Source organism: Pinus tabuliformis, chromosome J (genome assembly GCF_031772625.1).
Source record: "Pinus tabuliformis cultivar Carrire ecotype Pingquan chromosome J, CPIR1, whole genome shotgun sequence".
Classification (NCBI taxonomy): Eukaryota; Viridiplantae; Streptophyta; class Pinopsida; order Pinales; family Pinaceae; genus Pinus; species Pinus tabuliformis.
The window spans coordinates 1,613,316,465-1,613,338,557 of NC_142295.1; positions in this window are offsets into that span (position 1 = coordinate 1,613,316,465).

Sequence of the window (22,093 nt, forward strand, 5' to 3'; positions counted from 1 at the left end):
CTTTGGGAAGGGAAACATGGGTCCATCGACCCATGTTGCCCCCAAATTTCCCAAAAAACGTCGTTTAGGGCCTCAAAACGGCTCCGGAAGTTCAAAACCTAAAAAACTGCTAAAAATAGTAAATTGTGCTACAATTAAGGAAATTAAAAAGCTGAAAGAAACCATGGTGGGGGTCCAAGTGGACTTGGCGGGTGGCCACCAATATCCACCTAGATCAACACAGCAAGCGCCTCCGGTCTTCAACAACTGCAACAAGGTATTAGCACCATAAGTAAGTATCTCACTTCACTCTCTCATTTTCATAATGTAGTCAAAATATGTAAAGGTTATGAGTAAGTTGGTTTATAAGCAAAAGGTGGCTAGTCAACTTGGCCACCTTTGTTCAATTAATGAAGACAAAACAATTGTTCCTCCCACACGTGGTAGTAGTCAAATCAAAAGAGAGAAGAGAAGGACAAAAACAGTTAAGTCTACGGAGGCATGAACCAGGATTTGATTACTAGGAGAGGGGAATGATGAGGTGGTAGTGGGGACCAACGGTCCAAAAATAGAAAATGTACCTCCGCTGCCAGCACACCACCTCACATAACTCGTCCATAAGAGGAAATACTCATTGATCCCCATGCACTCATGTGTTCACTTCCTCAAGGCTCACTCTAGCAAAGTCATCCTACCCAGGCAACTTAAAAAAGAGGAAAATTCCATCTGTCTCCTACACAGAACTTCCTACAGGATTGCACAGGAAATCCAACAAGATCGCATAGGAATCCTATAGGATACAGACAAACAGTCTATAGGATTGGTCGAGAGGAGTTTCAGAGGGGAAAACATGGGGGTTGGCTACAACAAACGCTATGAAGAGGTAGGCTCTATAATTACTTCCCTTTTTCAAAGTGAATTGAATAGAAAATACCCTAGTAGTGAGTGAATTTGGCAGCTGTGTAAGGGAATTGTCTCCACAGTTCTTTCAGTCATTTACTTCTGCATTCAAAAAAAAATGTGTCAACCATCTCAGCTCCTCCAAATTCACCAACAAAATGACAGGGGGGTTAATAGAAGGGAGCCCATTAATACTATGAGAATCCACCAACACCCTCAGGTGTTAGAAATCTTCACAAGGCATAATTGGATGGGGTATTTTTAAAAATTAAGAGGGTATGATGATGAAGTGGCCCGAGATTTTTCTCTCTCCCTCATTCCACTGACCAAAATTCATGCCACTGTTGTGGTGAGAGGTCCATCCATAGAGCTCACCCCTAAACTCATAAGAAGAATTACCACACTTCCCCTTGGAGTGCCTTGGAGAAAGGAAGACAAGGGAGATAACCAAATTTCCAAGAAGAAATTCCTTTTAGAGGGAGAAGAGCCCATTGAGGACAAAAATGGAGTAAGGAGAGAAAGCCTACCATACCCCTGGAATGAGGTGAGCTACCACCTTATCAAATACATATCATGTGAGGGTAGGTATAGTGTGGTTTATGGCTATCACTTTAGGCTTCTTGAAGAATTGAGGTTTGGACTAGAAACACCTCCTCACCACAGGCTCAGCATACCATACTTCCTTCTGCAATCACTAATAGACACAAGAATAAAGGTGCAGGAGGAAAACCATCAATAGTTAGCCCAACATGGGTTAATAAGAATCATCATAGAATATTCCCTCCACAACCTCAGAATTCCTATCCAATGGGAAATTTTCAGAGACATGCAGATAGAGGAAGATATCAAAGCCCTCACATATGACACTAGTCTTACTGTCAGTGAAAAATATGAGGAAGAAACTGAAACAGATGAAGAAGAAGTAGAGGGGGAAGGAGATGAGACATATGAGGAGGAAGAAGAGGAGAAAGAGAAGGAAGGTGATGAGGAAATAGAGGAAGATGTCAAGGAGGAGACTGATAAACAAGATGAGGATCTAGAAGGAGGAGAAGAGGGGAAAAACATAGAGGAAAAGGGAAATGGAAAAGAGGAGGTAGAAAACAAGGAGGAGTCACCTAGGGTGTCTCCAAAACCCACTGAGAAAAAAGCAACAACTATAGTCACTGCTCTTAGCACCCCTATCAAACAAAAAGGCAAAAGAGAGAGGCATATCCCCTTATATTTCAGGACAAGGAATAGCACAAGAATAAGGTAGGGGAAACCCCAAACTCCAACCAAAATTCCCATTGTAATTGAGGACTCACCTAAACAACAGGAGAAAATGCCTCCTCCTAAGTCTCCTATCACCTATGTGAGAAGGCCTATAACTAGATCCACCTCATCCAAAGGAAAAGAAATCCTACAGGATACACAGCAGGACCTATAGGAAGCAGAAGCAGTCCTACAGGAGACTCTGCTAAATCTATAGGAGACTCAAAAATTGGATAAGGAGGGAAGCCTACAACAAGAAACTAAAGAAGAAAACCCAGAGCTAAGGGAACCTAGCCCCCAACCTAACCTTGACTCCTACTATAGATTTATTAAAGGGGGTAGGGTCATTCCACAAGGAGAGAGCCACAACTCATTGATGGATGCAGATTTCCAAATCCAAGGGGGTGGAAGACATTGGTCACATCGAGGAGAAGCTCAGGGAGATGGGCAAAGAACTAAGTAGCTTGAGAGACAGAAAGGCCATAATGAGAAATCAGTTAGAGATAGAAAATGCATGGTTGAAAGGACAACTACAGGAAAGAGAGAACCAATTAGCATGTATGGATAGTCTCTCTTTGGAAGCAATCCGGTTCAGTATACCGGATAAATCCTATGTCGTATACCTTAAGGAATAGTGGTTGCATTTCCAAATCAAGACCCTAGCATAGAGAGGCACTATGCCATTTCAGGATTATAGACTGTTCATTGATCTTTGTGATCAAAATATATTGGAAGATAGGGCCAAGCTATCTAAGTTTTATTTGCATAGCATGGCCTTAACATACATGAATGTATGGGACGTTAATGCCAAGCTAGGAGATTTACAGTTGATGGCTTTGGCATCATGGATGAACCATGAGGAAGCAAGGGTTGTAGAAATGAAGAATATATTGGCAAAAGAACAAACAAAGCATCTTATGATCAGAGCTGATGTTATGAATATAATTCATAACAATTAGATAAATAAAATAAATATAAATATTAAATAATTAAATATTATTTAGGTTAAATAGTCATTAAATTAAGTGAAAAGGCATGTCTAAAAGACATGCCCATTCACGAAAGGTCACTTGCTAAGGTATAAAAGCAGGGCCTCATTGTACATTCAAATCATCTTATATCATCTTATACAATTTGATATATATTAATAAATTATTATTAAATACCTGTGTGTATTTTTAACAAATAAGCCTACAAGCTATCAGCCTTCGTGTTTCAACATAGTTTTTATGCTACAGTGGTATCAGAGCCATGGCACACGATATAATCATGTGGGCCTTTGAACGTATTTCTTCACACAATGTGCCATTACATTCACGTCTTGATTATGTTGAGCAGTTTAATAAAATTCAAGAAGTATTTCAGCGATTAGAAAAAACATGTGCAGAAGTTAAAACATGTCAAAAGGAAATCGATAGTAAGGAAATGAAAGAAGATGAATCAATTGTTCAATATTATGATGAAGGCATATCAAGGCCAACAAGTGCTCCATTGACACCTGCAGGCCCAAGACCTATTGTTCTGGTTGTATCCATTCGAACTACTCCATTATTGTCATAGTCTGTTAGTGCATCAGGAATACTAGGAGTTGGAGATTCTATGGCTTCAAATAGCATGTTGCTGTCTCAAAGTTCATAGGTGCTTCCATCATACAAAATGGCTGATGTTGGAAAGAATAAGAGCACTTACACTGGGCATGTTTCTCTTTGGGTCTCGAGTTCTAACACTTTGGCAGCAGCAAGTCCCTCTCAAGGTTCCACTACTTCACATTCTAGTGGTTTAGATATCTCAAAAAAGAAATTGGATGTGGAAAAATCCATTGGAAAAGGAGTTAGAAAGTCCCCCCTTCAAAAACCATTTATGATGAAGTAACACCATTTGTGAAGGAAGTAATAGAGGCTTTATCTTTTTCTAAGCCAAAAGTTAAGAAAGGGCCCACCATACCTCTATCCTTCACTAACAATGATGTCGAAATTTCGGTTATGGCTGTAATTGAAATAACAATCGCTAGCATAAATTTTGATTATGTGCGTGTAAAGCACCAAATGCCTTCAACACGTACGAGTTACAGCATGAGGAATTTGGATAAAAATATTATTCAAGGAAAAGTCAAGGGATCAGTCAAGGCTGTCAAGTCAACTTTGAAAAAGCTTGGAGAAGGTGGCAGCATTGATGAGGCTAATGCTGTTGATGAACTAGATGTACTCCTGCAAATGTCTAAATGGAAGAGTAAATTGAAGAACAATGATACGATTGTGGATTTATGCTGTGAGGCAAACGATTTTTCAAGGCTGATGAAATAAAAGCTTGAACAGTCTAAGAAGCAATGCTTTTTTAGGAATTTTTACATAATTCAGCCAAATAATGATTTTGAATTTAAAAAACGGTTTTGGCTAACTGTTGGTAACGATGAATTACCAACCGGTACTAAAGTAATTATAGGGTTGAATCCTCCGTTTGGTGTTATAGCTGCTCTTGTAGACAAGTTGATTAATAACGTCTTGGCGATTAAGCCCAAGTTGGTCATCCTTATTGTTCCAAACGAATTTCTCACCCCATTGCAACAAATGGAACCTTATGTCAAGAGCTTCCTGTATGTGATGGACAAAATGTTGGCAGATGCAGAAGAAGTCGACAAAAAGCTCAGGAGGAATGAGATGACCCAGAAACCAACTGCCGAAAAATATGAGGAAAAAAAAATGTTGCGTCCGCCTGCATCCCTGTTGTGCCCTCGAACACACACTTTCGCAGATCATTCCCTTGTTCCACCAACCGATATACAAAAAATAAAAAAATATACTTTGTCGTCTTATCCCTGCAGTCAAATGATGTACGAGGGATCAATGAATGTGGTAGATACATCGAAGTTATAATCTGGCATATTTGGGTGTTACAGTCCGACGTATACAGTCTGAGTGAGATTGATACATTGAAGGCTCGGTGATGTCCCTGGCTTGGCGGCGTGGAGTTACAGTCTGGTCTGCTACTCCCTGCCGGAAGCCTATCCACGTTCACATTCCTCTACCGCATCGATTATGATTACCAACACCTTTGGACACCCCTCCGTCGTGTAAACCTTGTCCGTTGTCCATGCCCACATCATTCACAAGTCCATGTTTCCATTCTTGTTGCCTCATCAACCTTACCCGCTAGCATTAGTCAAAACCACCAAAAACTCGCTACAAAGACCCCACTGTCGTCTATCTATGCCACTGTGTTTCCTAACCTCGCTCCTAACTCTGCCTCCGCTACGCTCTTTAGTGTCGTATCACCCAATGCAACATTTAATTGACGTTAGTCAAACAGCTTGAACCAAGCATCCTTTTGATCACGTTCTTTGATATTTTTTTTATTTGTTATAAACTATATTATAATAAAGTTAATATAGTTTTAATAAATTAAAAAAAAATTATGATTTAAAAAAATTAATCATAATAATAAATAAATAAAAACTTATTATTAAAAAAAATATTAAAAAAAACCTGAATAAATATATATATATATATATATATATATATATATATATAATTATTAAATATATATATATATATAATTATTAAATATATATATATATATATATATATTATAGAGTTATAAAAAAAATATATAGAGTTGAAAAAAAAAAATTACTAGACTTCAAACAAAAAAAATAAATCCAAAAGAATATCACTGTTTAGCTATAAGACGAGAAGAAGGTCACATTACATACATCAAGATGACATACACTAAGTGAAGAAAACCCCTAGCATTAAAGCTTTGAGGACAAAGCTTTCGCGGGAAGAGGCTATGTTAAGAATATAATTCATAACAATTAGATAAATATAAATATTAAATAATTAAATATTATTTAGGTTAAATAGTCATTAAATTAAGTGAAAAGGCATGTCTAAAAGACATGCCCATTCATGAAAGGTCACCTGGTGAGGTATAAAAGCAGGGCCTCAGTGTACATTCAAATCATCTTATATCATCTTATACAATTATATATATTAATAAATTATTATTAAATCCCTGTGTGTATTTTTAGCAATTAAGCCTACAAGCTATCAGTCTTCGTGTTTCAACGTAGTTTTTATGCTACAACTAAGCAGTCCAATCCAATGGCCCTCACCAATACACATAATTTAATTGCAAATGATCATCGGCTTGCACCTAGGTATCTTTCTGTCCAAGAGAAAGCAATTACACATTTTGAGGACATGTTCAAATTGTTAGGGGATGACAACATATAAGCTTGCCTGAGGAGATGGAACACATTGCCATATAGTTTAAAGATAAGAGAGTACCACTCCCCTCAAAGAATGAGAGAATCACTGAACAGGACACCCATGTACAAGCAATATTTGCAAAGGCTCAAAGTCAATTGGATTGGCTTGAGACTTAGTTTACCACTACTCTTAGGGATGCTAGAAGGAAGGAAGGAAGAAGAAGAAAAGAGGCAGTGGGAGGAGGTAGAAAAGAAAGTAGGTTTCTATGGACAAGAAGAGGAAACCACAGTAGAGGCATGGGATGTTAGGGAGGCCACTAGAGATATAAAAGACATGGATATTGATTGAGTTGCTTAGACGATGAGCAACACTTTCAGTAGGGGGTGATGATGAGCCTTATCATTGGGTAATTATATGGGCCTTAATTCACCTCCTAGTTTAGTCAAAGCAACTTTTCTCACAACTTATTACATGTTTTGATTATATTTTTTTTAATGAGATGAGTTAAAGTGAGATATTAGGCCTAATGGAGTAATATGCATTGAATGCAAGTTTAGAAGAGAAAATCAAGGAATTTTGGCAAGACTAAGGTTTGAAACTTGAATGGGACAAGGGAGAGAGATTGTAGGAGGAAAATCCTCCTCATTTACTCCCCCTCCACTCGAATATTCCTCCATTAATCACACCAGCTCGGAGTGCAAGAAGCCAAGTCATGAAGATTCGAAGGTAGTCGAGCAAGTGATAAACAAAGAGTTAGTTCATCTCGAGTTTGGGAGCTGAGCCTCCCTAAATTTAAGGAAGTCATTGGAGACTTCAGTTGTATAAGTAGAGAGGCCTAGATCCTCATTAGGATTCAAATTTTTATTGCAAAAACACTAGTTATTTTGGAGCTCCAGACTTGTGGAAGACTTTTGATGTAATTTTTTGTTTTGGTAATAAGAATGAGATTTTTCTTGATTCAGTACTGAGTTAACTCAGAGGGCTGAAGCTCTTGGGTTAGGTCCCAACCCTAGCAGAAAAGGCTCCTCTTCTTGTATCTTTATTCTTAGCTTAGTTTTATAGATTCATGGTTAAATTGTCTTTAGAAGTCTTTCATTACAAGTAGTGTAGATTTGATTAATTATTTATTAGTTTGCTTCCATTTGTGCCTTACTTCAGTAGCAGTATAGAATGGATAAAAGTGGCACCACAAAGTTTTTAATAGGTGTTTTGACCTCACTTCTTCCTTCTAGGATCATGATTTGAGGAAAAGACCCTTATGCAACCCAAAAAGACAGATTTCCATTTCTTTCATGATATTTAGAGTTTGATGTACTTAAACTAGAATTTGATCAGTTTTGAAAAGTAGGATTTCATTTTCATCTCTTCTATATTCATTCTTGCAGTAGATCTCATCCATGATTCCATTTTATTCAGCAAGTTCTTCATGCATAAGCTAGATAGTCAGTTCATTAAATTCTGCTTTTCTAGCTCATGAGAATTCTTCTTGTTTACATGAATTTTTTGGAAATTACACATGTTTGATGCAAAGAAGGTGCTTTAGAAGTAGCAAGAAATCTCATAGCCAACAACCACCTTCCAATTTCATCCACCCATAGGCATTCCTTGTTTTCATCAAAACCTTCACCAATTTCATCATTTTACATAGAAATTTCCCCAAGCATTTTGAGTGAATCCAACCATCTCCTAAACTTGTTTTCAGGTTTTGAGTGATCCTAGGCCTTTTCTCAGTCCATTCCACCCATCAACCACCTTCCCTAACCCTTTCATCACCTCCAACACCCATCATTTTTCTCACAGCTGCATCCTGTAGAAATACAGGAAATCCTGTAGGTTTCTAGTACATCCTGTAGGTTTTCTGTAGTGGCTTGTTTTGAGGCCGAATGGAGGTAAAACCTCTAGGAAGCCTCCCAAAGTCACCCAAGGGTCCCCTAAACCTTCCAACCATCTCCTGAACCTTCTAGCTATCCACCAGCATCCCTAAACCACCTGCCACATCACCAAAAGCGATTAGTTTGCACACTTGATTTTTCATGAAAAGCATAAAAAGACAAAACATATTTATTACATTCCTTTACATGCATAACAATTGTGTTTGATGTTTTTAACTTCCATTCTTAGGATAGTATCATTTTTTTCATGTTAATTTAGAATCATTACAAAGCATAACTCTTAGCAGTTAATTACAAAATGGTGTGCCTTAGCATTGAATTTCAGTCTTTTTCATTATTGCAATAGATCATCTCTCTCTTAGAGTAGATTTCTATTTCTTTCATTAAGGAACCAAGCTTCTTCTGAATCCATAGAAGTCTGGCTTGAAAACCCTAGTGGTCTCTCGCCAGCTGAACAATGAAAAAATGCAGAACCATCACTTTTACTTGTGTATACAGCACTGTCACCTCCAAGTTTGTACGAACCCCGGGTTGATAAAGTAAAGATGGTAGCCCAAGAGTTGCAGCATTCTTGTTGCAATATTGGTGCTCATCAATTACCAATTCTCAAACTCTCAAGATAAAAGGACATATCAAGAAGAAAAAGGTAACAATGTTGATTGATTCAGGTAGTACCCATAATTTTATTCATTGTAAGATAGTAAAGAAATTAAATTGATTCCTATATCCAGCACCAGAGTGTCAAGTGATGGTTGAAATGGAGGAACCATAAATTTCTCTAGAAAGTGCCATAATATCAAGCTATCCATGGGAGAATATGTATTAAATAGTCCAATGATTTCCATTCCAATGGGTGGTGCTGATGTTGTAGTAGGAGTCCAATGGTTACAATCTTTGGGTACAATAGCTTTTAATGTTCAAGAACGTTTCTTGAAGTTTTTTTGGGAAGGAAAGGAATTTGAATTAAGGGGTATCACAAGGAAACTAGGAAAGATAATCAGCTCTAATAGCACAACAAAGCTTCTAAAGAAATAACAATGGGGCATAATTACACAATTATGTTCTCTAGAGGTTCAAGCATCGAAATCATTTATTTCTCTAGTGTTGGCATTATGATTTCTGGTTTAGCTCTATGGTTCATGTGTTGTACTTGATGGCAACTCATACAGGTGGCAAAACTCTGATCAGGCTCTCAAAATGATAAAAATTAAGAGGTCCACATGTGCTCAGTGAAAAGCGTGCGTACCCGCAGGTACGTCGTGCAGGAGCTGCGGCCATACACGCAGGTCACCCGTTCAGAAGGTGTGGACCCCCAGTTCACTTACTTCAAGGCAGAGAAGCGCACTCACGAGGAGTTTCTTATGTTTTGGCCCGTGGTATTTAGCCCGCCGTTCTTGATCCTATGGTTTTGGCCCATGGTATAGGATCTATTTTAGCCCCGGTTTGGATCCCTTGTATTGGTTATTGATGGTTTTGTCCCATGGTGTGAATAAGGGCTTGACTATAAATAGGGAAGGAGAGCACTTGGCTAAGGTATCTTTTGCAAATTGAATATCTTAAGATCTGAAATATTGGTTATCAGTTTAAAAGCTTGATCTATATAAAAGGGAAGTTGAAAGTGAATCTATGAAGGGTGATCTCTCGGGCGCATGATCAGATCTGGGCATCTGACTATCTGTGGCACATTGGTGGACTGCCAATTTGGCCTTAATCAGAGGTTCGCAGGCGATTAACGGTGCAAGTGCGGGGGTACGCATCCCAGAAGAAGGAGCAGTGCGTGGGTACGCAGCGCGACAGAAGCCCAGGTGCGGTGGTTCGCAGTGAAGAGAAAGGAGAAGCGCGGAGGTACGCTGTGCGACAGAAGCCGCAGGTGCGGAGACACAGTGAAAGTACGCGGCACGATAGAAGCAGTAACTGTGGAGGCACAGTGAAAGTACGCGGCGCGATAGAAGCAGTGGGTGCGTGGGCACAGTATAGGTACGCGGCGCATTTAAAGGAACAGTGCGTGGATACGCAGTGCAGTTCAAGGCTCTCTGCGGGGATACGCAGAGGTGCAGAAGGTGAAGTGCGTAGCAACGCATGCCAGATAAAGAAAAACTGCGGATCTGTATTAAGGCATTTATTTGACTGACTTTTTTCTGTTGATAAGGTGTTCTGGGTTTAGTTTACTGTTACTATTGATCTGGTTACTGTAGTTGATTGGGTGATTTACTTGTACTTGATGATCATTTGATGTTCATGGATCCAGTTTGAAAATTTATGAAAAGTGATCCTTGAAAGAAAAGAAGTAGGGGGTTGTAGCTCCCTTCCAGGAGAGATTGGAAAACGAGAGAGAGTTGTAGCTCTCTGCAGGTTGCAGCCTGCGTACTGGTAAAGGACTGCACCAATACAAAATCATTGTAAAAGGAGTTTCTAATTTGAAAGAAGATAGAGACATATTGCAGCAGGTGGTTTTCACCCACATTGGGTTTCCACCTTATATCTAGTGTTCTTTGGTGTGACTGTCTGTTTTTCTAGTTCATGCTCATTATTTTATGGTACTGACATACAAGAATAATTCAAAGTATAAATAAGGAAGTTCTATTAAAAGAAATTGATAATACTGATTCACCCCCCCTCTCAGTATTATTTTCAACATCTAGACCTCTAAAAAGTATTGGAAAATCATTCCAAGGTATTTGAGACTCAAAAGGCCTTCCGCCTATTCATGATCATGATCATGCTATTCATTTGATTCCAAGAAGTATTCCTCCAAAAATTAGGCCTTACAGGTATCCTTATGCCCAAAAGAGTGAAATTGAACGTATGGTTGTAGAAATGCTAGAGGCGGGCATAATTCAACCTCGTCAAAGTTCTTTCTCTACTCCAGTAGTATTGGTGCACAAGAAGGATGGATCATGGCGCATGTCTCCAGATTATAGGGAGCTCAACAAGCTCACTATTAAAGATAAATTTCCCATTCTTGTCATTGATGAATTATTGGATGAATTACATGGAGCAATTTACTTCACCAAGTTGGATCTTCGTTCAAGATATCATCAAATAAGAATGAAGACTGAAGACATTCCAAAAACAGGATTTAGAACTCATGAAGGTCATTATGAATTTTTGGTCATCCCTTTTGGCCTTACCAATGAAACTTCTACATTTCAAGGTTTGATGAATTCCATTTTCAAACCCTTCCTTAGAAAATTTCTGTTAGTATTTTTTGATGATATACTAATCTACAACAAGTCTTGGAAGGATCATGTTCAACATGTTGACAGGGTTCTCAAGCTATTAGAGGAGAAATAATTATATGCAAAAACCTCCAAATGTTTCTTTGGGAATATTCGGGTCATATTGTATCTCATGAGGGTGTTAAGGTCGACCCTAACAAAATTAAAGCCATTAAGGAATGGAAAATCCCCACATCCATAAAGAATATATGAGGATTTCTCGGGTTGACAGGGTATTATCACAAGTTTATTAAGAATTATGGGAGAATAGCAGCACCTCTAACAACATTACTGAAGAAAGATGCATTTTCTTAGACTCCAGAAGAAACTAAGACCTTTGAGCATCTTAAAGAGGTAATGTGCCAAGCACTAGTCTTAGCTACACCAAACTTCACAAAAACCTTTATTGTGGAATGTGATGCCTCAGGAAATGGAATTGGTGTTGTCTTAATGCAAGAAGGAAGACCCATTTCTTTTGAAAGTCATCCAATCAAAGGAAAGTATTTACACAACGCTATTTATGAGAAGGAAATGTTGGCAATACTACATGCACTTAACAAATTGCAACCTTAACTAATGGGAAGGCACTTCAAGGTAAAAACAGATCATGATAGTCTTAAATACTTTTTAGAGCAAATATTATCTTCAAAGGAACAACAAAAATGGGTCACAAAGATGATGGGTTATGACTTTGAAATCATTTACAAAAAAGGGAAGCAAAATGTTGTTGCAGATGCACTCTCAAGAAAGGATGAGAATGTGGAAGCATTGATTTGTGTCATTTCTATTATCCAACCAGATTAGATAACTGAAGTGAGGGATGAATGGAATAATGGCGAAGAAGTGTGGGAACGCATTCAAAAGTTGCAGCAAGATCCTAGTACAACTGATACAGTTAGCTGGAAAAATGATGCATTATGGTACAAAGATCAGTTATACATTTGTAAGAATTCCCAACTCAAACAAAATGTTCTTCTGGAATTGCACACCTCTCCCCTAGGAGGGTACTCAGGATTTTTAAAAACTTACCACAGGATTAAGAAGGAATTTTTTTGGGATGGCCTTAAAGCTGATATACAAAATTTTGTGGCGGAATGCTTGGTTTGGCAATAAAATAAATTTGAGACAATTAAGACCTTGGGTTTGTTACAACATTTATCCATTCCAAGTCAATGTTGGGAGGATGTTTCAATGGATTTTATCACAGGTTTACCCAAGTCCGAAGGAAAGAGTGTCATCACGGTGATAGTTGATAGACTTACCAAGTATGCACACTTTTGTGCATTATCTCATCCATTTAAATCTAGTATAGTTGCTACTCCATTTATGGAAACAATTCAAAGCTACATTGAAACCCAAATATTATTGTAAGCAATAGAGATCCTATTTTCACTGGAAAGTTTTGGACGAAATTATTTTCTTGTCTGGGTACTGAATTAGCTCATAGCTCATCTTATCATCCTCAAACAGATGGGCAAAATAAGATAGTAAAAAAATGTTTGGAAGGATAACTTAGTTGCTTTGTACCTGATAAACAAACACAATTGGTCAAATGGTTACCTCTGGTTGAATGGTGGTATAACAATTCCTTCCATAATGCAGTAAAAATGACCCCATTTATGGCACTTTATGGATATCATCCACCATCCATCACGTCATCTTTCAAGAGAAAATTCTAAGGTTCAAGTAGTGGAATATCACATAGAACATCAACAATAAGTTCTCCAACTCTTAAATGATAACCTCACTCTGGCATAGAATAGAATGAAACAACAAGCGGATCAACATCACAGCGAAAGAAGTTTTGATGTAGGCGACTAGGTATTTTTACGGCTACAACTGTTAGCCTCCTATTGCAACAGGTGTTCATCTTTCATGATTGACATTTTTACATGCCAAATATGTCATACTTTGCATACTCCAATGCTCCATATTTCCTGAAAAGAGGCCAAAGAAGAGGCCATGAAAGTGTGCCAGTCTAAATGCCACTATTGTATCCCAATTTTGATGAGTTATCCATTTTTGAAGAAGTTTCTGTTAAGGGAAGTCCAAACAGCCTCATCTTGGCTTCCCTAGGTTTCAATTTCTTGTTTTAGAATATAGAGAGTCATTATCTGTCCAAACAGTTCAATCTTGGCAGATTTATATATAGGTAGAGAAACAAAGGAGCCCAACTGCTTAATCTAGGCCCTTGGAAGAAGTAAGTGTAGACTTAGATAGAGGGACAACAAAAAGAAAAAAGGATTATCTAGGTCTGCAAGTCCAAGTGCACCTATGCAAAAAGAAGAAAAATGCTAGGTAAGTAGGCTGGGTAGGTAGTTTTGTGGTTGCAGAATCATGCTCTGTAATCCATTTCATGTTTTCAAGTGTTATATCTTCACATATCACAGTTATGATGCAGTTTTCCGTTTGGAGGAGCTCAAGTGAGGCATGTCTAACTCCCCCTTCTTCTCATTTCCCAAATCACTCACTAACTTCCCTGAAGGGGTCAAGATCTGCTTGATACCTCTTACTTTCATCATTTTCCATATCATTCGCCTTGGTAAAGATCTGCTTTGCTTAAGACATGTTTATACTTCCTCTATCAATCATATTTCCCCATAAATAGCCTAAGATTCACATACTTAGCGTTTTCTTATCACTTGTCATATTAACTACTAATTTTACTATGTAGCTCCCTATCTATCTCCCCTTCCCCTACTAAAACTATGTTAAAAACTCCCCTATGTACATATTCCCATCCCCAGGCACTGTAGCCCTATTATATCAGTTTGGGAAATGCTAATTCCATTTGGGGCTTAGCATTAGCCTTCCATGTCCTAACAAGGAGTTAGTCTGACATCTGGTCACCCTAACAACCATTTCCCCCTAAGTCCCAACCCTACAATACCCATTCCCCGCCCTTATCCTAAGGTCATGCATATAAATGCATTTCCCCCGCTTGTAAATAACCCAAAACCCACATTTCTAATGTTTAAAACCCCCCGCGCCATATAAAAACACATAATTAAATATGCGCGGGCCCCCACCCTAACCATCCGCAGCCTTACTCATGCCGCCGACTGTCAGATCTGGCGCGCCCAAGATCTACGGTGGGCGGGCCTTTTTGTGCCCTAATGCACCAAGGGTTAATGCCCGGGAGATGGGCGGTTTTCCCCTCGTACTCCTGCCACACGTCACCCTCTCGGTTGTGGCGGAGCCCCCTCCTCCGGAACCACCTGCGCGCAAAAGCGGTGCGCTCGAAACTGGATACCGCCCTCCCCCCTCTTGCATCAGCGCCACGTCATGCTGATGTCACCATGCCGCGTCGGCCTCCTACCGCCGTGTCCTTGCCATATCACTGCCACGTCACCTCCTCCAATGTACTGCCACGTCATCTGCCATACTGCTGACATCACCCTGCCATGTCATCGCCATACTGGGACCCACCGCTGATGTCATGCTGATGTCACCGTCAAAAAGCGCGAAAGGCGCAAATCGTAGCCTAGGAAGCCCGGAATCAAAATCTGAGGCACTTTTTCATGTGTGATTAGCGCCTAGCACTAATCGCGCATGGCGCCTAGCACTAATCGTGCATGGCTACGGGAAATAGGCCGAAATGGAAATCCCTTTTGTGGCTCGGCTTCAGCAGGCCCGAAAGGCACAGAATGACATGAATTTCTTTGCACAACATTTAGAAAGGCGTAGACATAGTTTTAAAAGCAAACAGAGGGCCGAACAGTAGCCATGAAAGGTCGATGCAACAGTTTAAAGAGTATCAGAAGTGAGAAAGGTGCACATTCAGTGCCAAAGCATATCGAGGAAGCGGCAAAGAATATCAGTCGAATGTTTTAGATGAAAACCTTTATTCCCAATGTAGGCAGACATTGAATGACCTCCAACAAAGTCAAAGAAAGCAGTAAAGGCCACTCAAGGCTCTCCCATCACAGTTAATGCTCCTCAGAACCACTCAAGAGCATGGATCAAAACCCAAAGCACAGTTATGGCTAAGTGATTAGCACAGAGCCATAAAGACAACACATTAAACTCATTTTGGTACAGCTGCACCTAGCGCAGCTCGAGGATATTTTCCCGCATTTATTTCAGACATGTATTAGGTTAAAGACACTTATTACAGCAGATTTGTCTGAGATCTGATCTTTATAGATATTTTACTTATAAAAACCACCCTAATTCACTGTTAAAGGGGTTGGTTGGTTGTATAGCTCCAAGAGAGACTCGCTCTGTATACCTGATGTTTTACTTAATCAAAGACTGCTGAAAAGCTTGGAGGAATGACTGTGTGCTGTGTATGAATGTTTTGAAGAATTGAATGTGGAATTCTTGTGCTGCAACATGACTCAATAAGTGTTTCTTACCTTTGTTTTCCATTGATGTACCATCCAAAATAGCAGAAAGAATGAATAGTTTAGAATTGGTTTAATTGCCCTCTATGCTCAATTTCTGCTGTTTCTATATGTTTTCATCTGAATTAGAAATGAATATGAATTCCCTGTGGCTCATATTTCCCCTAATTCACTCATGTTTGACAGTTATCTAGGGATTCTTTACTGCTCCTAGATAGAGCTCATTCACCTTCCCTCTGCTAAGTTGAACGAGAGATTCTTAACTGCCTCTCATTCCTAGCCTTCACTCCATCCTTTAGCTTGAAATATTGTTTCATGTGCAGCTAGCTTGCTCCATATTCCCTCTTGTGACCAAGAAAACGCACCAGCAGTCCTACTCCTTGACTCCACGCCCAATGGTTCTAAAACTTTCATGCTATCTCTGCCTCTTTACTTGAAAGCATCATCCATCCCACCAAAACTAAAACAAAACCTCGTGTACCCAATAACTAGCCTAAAATCATCATCAACAAAGATAAATCCTAAAGAGAGATCCCTCTCTAACTGCTGGTGGGCTAGCACCTGCAGTCCAAAGATTGGTTTGTGGTTACCTCGGCCGTATCCCTCAAGGAGCTAAGGGAAAACCTGAGTGATAACATAATGGCGACTCACCATGGGGCACTCCTCGGTTAAATCTCACAAATCAAGTTGGAAAGCTCCACTGGGAAAAAACAATGAATTTTCTAATTGCTGCATATTCCTTAAAACTATAGATGAAGCCTGAATGTCAGCCAGGAAGCCCTTGAAACTGTGCTTTCTTTGCATTCACAGGAGTAAGTTAATGCTGCATCAGTCAAACTTCGTGCTAGTTTTAAGTTATAGGTAGCTATTCCAAAATTTGATCAGTTCCTTGCTAATTCTAAAAAGCATTCACAGAAAATACCAAAACAAGTTCAGAATCTGTCTCCCAAAAGGAATTCACGGTATACAAGGTTAAATCCAGACCCAAACCCCCCATCTATTCTTGAAAATCCCAATTTAATCCCAAGGAACCTCAGGAAGCTAGAGCAAAGAGAAGATTTTGTTGACTGTAGCCCTGAAACAGTTCAGCCAAGCTGTGTTCCAACCCCTGTCAAGATTTTATTTCGTTCAACCCCCACTTCCCCTTTTTCATCATCCACCTCTCAAAGCACTCCTCCCACACCTCCATTTAATGCACATACTCCCCTGACCGCTGTTGTTACTGCTGCTCCTATTGTTCCACTTATCCCCGTAAACATGGCTAATAGATATGCACCCCTGCAGTTACCTTCTAATCCAGGGGCTATGCCTCAGGATTATCAAACTAAAATCACATACTTTGATGGAACTGGTTCTTGCACAGCCCTTTAGCATACAAAAAGGATGCAAGACTATTTTGAGAACTACGAGATAGATGACGATAGCGTCAGAATGAAGATTTTCGTCCAAAGTTTGACAGGTGATGTTAGAACTTGGTTTAGAGCACTCACAGCAAATTCCATAGCAAACCCAGAAGCCTTATACCAATCATTTATCAACAGATGGGAGAAAAAGAAAGACCCCTTGCACATATTATCTGAATAGGACACCATCAAAAGAGGCCCTCAAGAATCTGTCTCGGACTATTGTGCAAGATTTAATAATATTTATAATGCAATACCACAGAACTTGAGACCTCCGCCTGATCTTGCTTTGTATAAATTCCCTGATGGTTTTGACACTGACATGGCTTATTAGTTAAGGGAAAGAGCCCCCCAGACCCTTCCAGACATGCAAAATGTTGCTGTTAGCGTAGAGGAAAATCTAATTGCCAAAAGAAACAGAGCTAGAACTGAGAGAAGAACCACCTTTAAAGAGGAACCCTCAGCCTTAGACCAAAAGATGGATGCTATTATCACTGGCATGCACAGGCTAGGAGACAGAGTAGAGAGTGTTGAGAGGAAATCATCATGGGAAGGACAACAACCCAATACCATAAGGAACCCAAATTTCCGGAAAACTCAGAATACAAATGCTGGTAGGTCTAGCCCAGACCATGATGTAAGGCCTCCTTTTCACGAAAATTACTTTGAAGCGTCTACATCTAGTGAACAGACAGAAGATACTCACATGAATTTGGTGGATTTGAAGGCTGAGCAACAAATTTTCCTAACTCAACAAGACCAAGATGAACATGACCTTAGTCAATTTCAGACTAAGTCTGGTGAATCTTTTGATTTTAAACAAGGCTATGATACTGCTGTGTATGAGGTCCACAAACAATATAAGCTGAGGACAAGAACCATAGATGTGCCTGAAAAGGTTAAGGCAAATGATACCAAGCAACCGAAGAAAATTAAAGAAAATGTTGCCTTCATGGAAACTACTGGTAAAAAAGTCCCTAATCCAAAGGATATCACCGTAGAGGACATAACAGAAATACAATCTTCTAATGATCTCCCTGTGCCACCTTCTTCCTCCAAAGAGAATTTGAACAGCGTTCCAAAAAGCCCCCTTAAAACCGAAAAACCGCAAGAAATTACTTCCCTTAACGCTGACAAACAAGACCAAACTGCTGATACTCCAATAGAAAAAGGGAAGCCCACCTCCCAAAATACTAAAACCCAATCTGAAAAATCGTTTGAATTAGAGGCAGAAATAGGTAAACTCAAGATTTCCATCCCCTTATCTGAACTTGCCAAACATGAAGTGTATAGGCAACAAATTCAAAGATCGCTTCAAATGCCAGAGGTTAAGGATGATGTGAATGTTCTTGATGATTAGCCTGAACTGCTGTTCGGTCCTGAAGTTAATGGAAAATCAACTTATGGATCTGTTCTACCTTTTTATGTCAGCTTACACATACATGACAAAGTCTTGCACAATGCTATGTTTGACTCGGGTGCCTCACACAACCTTATGCCCAAAGTTGTAATGGAAAAACTCAACCTTGATGTCACAAGACCCTACAAAGATCTATTCTCCTTTGACTCAAGTCAAGTCAAGTGCCTAGGCCTTATCAAAGACCTGTGTGTCTCCTTAGTCCAATATCCCAACAAGACTATCCTCATGGATGTGGTGGTTGCTGACATTCCACCAAAGCATGGCATGCTATTATCAAGGTCTTGGGGAGAAAAACTCCAAGGATCCCTCCAATTAGACCTCTCTTATGCCACTATATCTGTCTTTGGGCAACCAAAGAGGCTATATAGAGAAACACTGATGAAGTATGTGGTAACTAGTGAGGATAAGCCCCAAAATTTTCCTATACACTCAATCCATTCTGATATGGATTCTTTTATTCTATTTAATGATGAAACAAATACTCTCACTGATGACAAGCCCTTGGCTTTAGAACTGAACACACATACCGATGAAGAATTGGTTGCCCATACTGACGAAACTGTCAAAACAATCGAGGCAACCAGCATACAAGAAAAACCTCCCCAAACAGAAATTTCAAATCTGCCCAATCCTAAAGTGACTGAAACTCTTGATACTAACCACAAGCAAGAAATCACATGGTACTTAGAGTTTGATGGCTCTGTTAACAAGTTAGGAGCAGGGGCAGGTGTTTGGATTCACAATACACATAAAAATCATGCAAAAGGTCATGCCTACAAACTAAATTTCAAATGCACCAATAACATGGCAGAGTATGAGGCTCTCCTTTTAGGCCTTAAACTGATCAAAGCTCTAGGAGCTGCAAAAGTTTCTATTCTAGGTGACTCTCATTTAATCATACAACAAATGAAAGGCAACTTTGTTACCAATGACAATAGAATGAGGGCCTATAGGGCTGTTGCTATTAGTATACTCAATGCATTCACTGAATCCAAACTTGCCAAGATTTCAAGAGATCATAACATTCATGCACACAGCCTAGCCACTTTTGCTAGTACATGCAAGCTTCCCTTTGAGCCAAATCACCATTTTACTGCTGAGATAAAACATAGGCCTGCTATCCCAAATAATGTTAAAGATTGGCAAGTGTTTGAAAGTGATGCCCAGATTAACAACTTCCTCACTCTTGAGCATGAGTTTTCAAATATTAACATTGACATGGATGCTATGACGGATGAACAACAACAAACAAATGAAAAACAGTAGGCTGTAACCGCTGTAACAGCCAAGCAAATCCTAAACCCAACTATTTTTGACAATGCAAACATAGAAGAGCTGAAACAGATGCATTTGGAGGATATAGTAGAAACAGAGGCCGAGATCGTTGATCTGAAAGATAACTTTCTCCCTGCTGGCCTCACTCCATTAGAAGATATGTTTGATGCAAATGATGTTCCCAAAAAGCCAAAAATACAGCCCCTAAACACTTCTGTAGAAGAACACAACATTGGGATAACAGACAAGCCCAAAATGATCAAAATATCTCAAACTTTACCACCTGATCAAAAACCCAAATACATTGATTTGTTCAAAGAATTCCAAGATGTATTTGCTTGGAGTTATGAGGACTTGAAGTCCTATGACACCTCAGTGATCCAACACACCATTCCCTTGAAACCAAACCAAAAGCCCTTCAAACAGAAACTTAGAAGAATCAATCCCATACTCCTTCCCTTAATTGAAAGGGAAGTAAAAAGGATGTTTGAAGTAGGTATCATAGCACCCATCAGATTCTCTGAATGGGTATCCAATCTTGTTCCCACAAGAGAAAAGACAGGTGAGATAAGGCTATGTGTAGACCTAAGAAATTTAAATCAAGTCTCCCTAAAAGACCACTACCCCTTTCCAAAAATAGACCACATCCTACAAAGAGTAGTGGGGTCATTTAGAATCTCTTTGCTAGATGGCTTTACAGGTTTCAATCAAATACTGGTTCACCCGGATGACCAAGACAAGACAGCCTTTGCCACACCGTGGGGAACATTTAAGTATGTGAAGATACCTTTCGAACTCAAAAACGTTGGTGCTACCTTTCAAAGGGCAATGGATATTGCATTTGCCAAGGAAATACATGATTTCCTAGTTGTATACCTTGATGATTTAACCCCTTTCTCCAAATCCGATCAAGAGCACCTAAAACATTTGAGGCAAATATTCATGACATGTAGGAAATATGGCATTTCCTTGAACCCCAAGAAATCCCTATTTGGCCTTGAAGAAGGCAAACTCCTTGGCCATATCATCTCAAAAGACGGTATTAGAATAGATCCGAAAAGGATTCAAGCCATCCTCCAAATCCCATATCCAAGGAATATAAAAGAATTGCAAGCATTCCTAGGAAAGATCATTTTCCTAAGGAGATTTATCCCAAATCTAGATGAACTAATAAGACTGTTAAGCAAGATGTTAAAAAAGGATGCTAAGGTAAAATGGTCTCTTGAGGCCAAGCAAGCCTTTGAGAGTATCAAAATTGCCTTAACCCAAGCCCCTGTCCTCACCAGTCCGCAATTTGACAAAGATTTCATCATATTTTCATTTGCATCTGAGCACACCATAGCTGTTGTCCTTTTGCAAAAGGATGATCAGGGAGCTGAAAAGCCAATTGCATTTTTCAGCCGAGCCTTAAGAGATGCACCTTTGAAATACCAAATCATGGAGAAGCAGGCCTATGCCCTTGTTAAAGCAATCAAAGATTTCTGAATTTACATTTTGTATTCACATGTGATTGCCTATGTCCCAAATGCTATTGTAAAAGACATATTAACCCAAGAGGGGCTAGAAGGCAAAAGAGGCAAATGGATTGCTAACATCCTTGAGTATGACATAGAAATTAAACCAACCAAGCTCATAAAGGGACAAGGTTTAGCCAAACTGATGTCCGAAACAAACTTTCAAGCCTTAGACATCAACCAACTGGACAATGAACAGGAGCTGGCGACTCCACAGATCAGTGAAACCTTTTTGCAATCCCCATGGTATGATGATATATGCTTTGTATTGTTAAACCTGTTTGCTCCCCCAGGATTGTCTAGAACCAAGAAAAGATTTTTAAAAATTAAGGCCTCAAAGTTTTGTGTCATAGATGGTGCTTTATTTTGGAAAAATCATGAAGGTATATTGCTTAATTGTTTAACCATGAATGAAACTAACAATGTCATGAAAGAATTCCATGCAGGGGACTGTGGAGGACATCTATATTGGAAGTCCACTGCTTATAAAATTTTAAGGGCTGGTTTCTATTGGCCCCCTCTATTTGCAGATATAAAGAAGTTTGCTATCTCATGTCATAAATGCCAAATCTTTGAGGGCAAAAGAAAGCTGTTACCCTTGCCCCTTAAGCCCATTTCAACCGAGAAACCTTTTCAACAATGGGGTCTTGATTTCATTGGAGAGATCCACCCCTCTTCCTTAGGCCA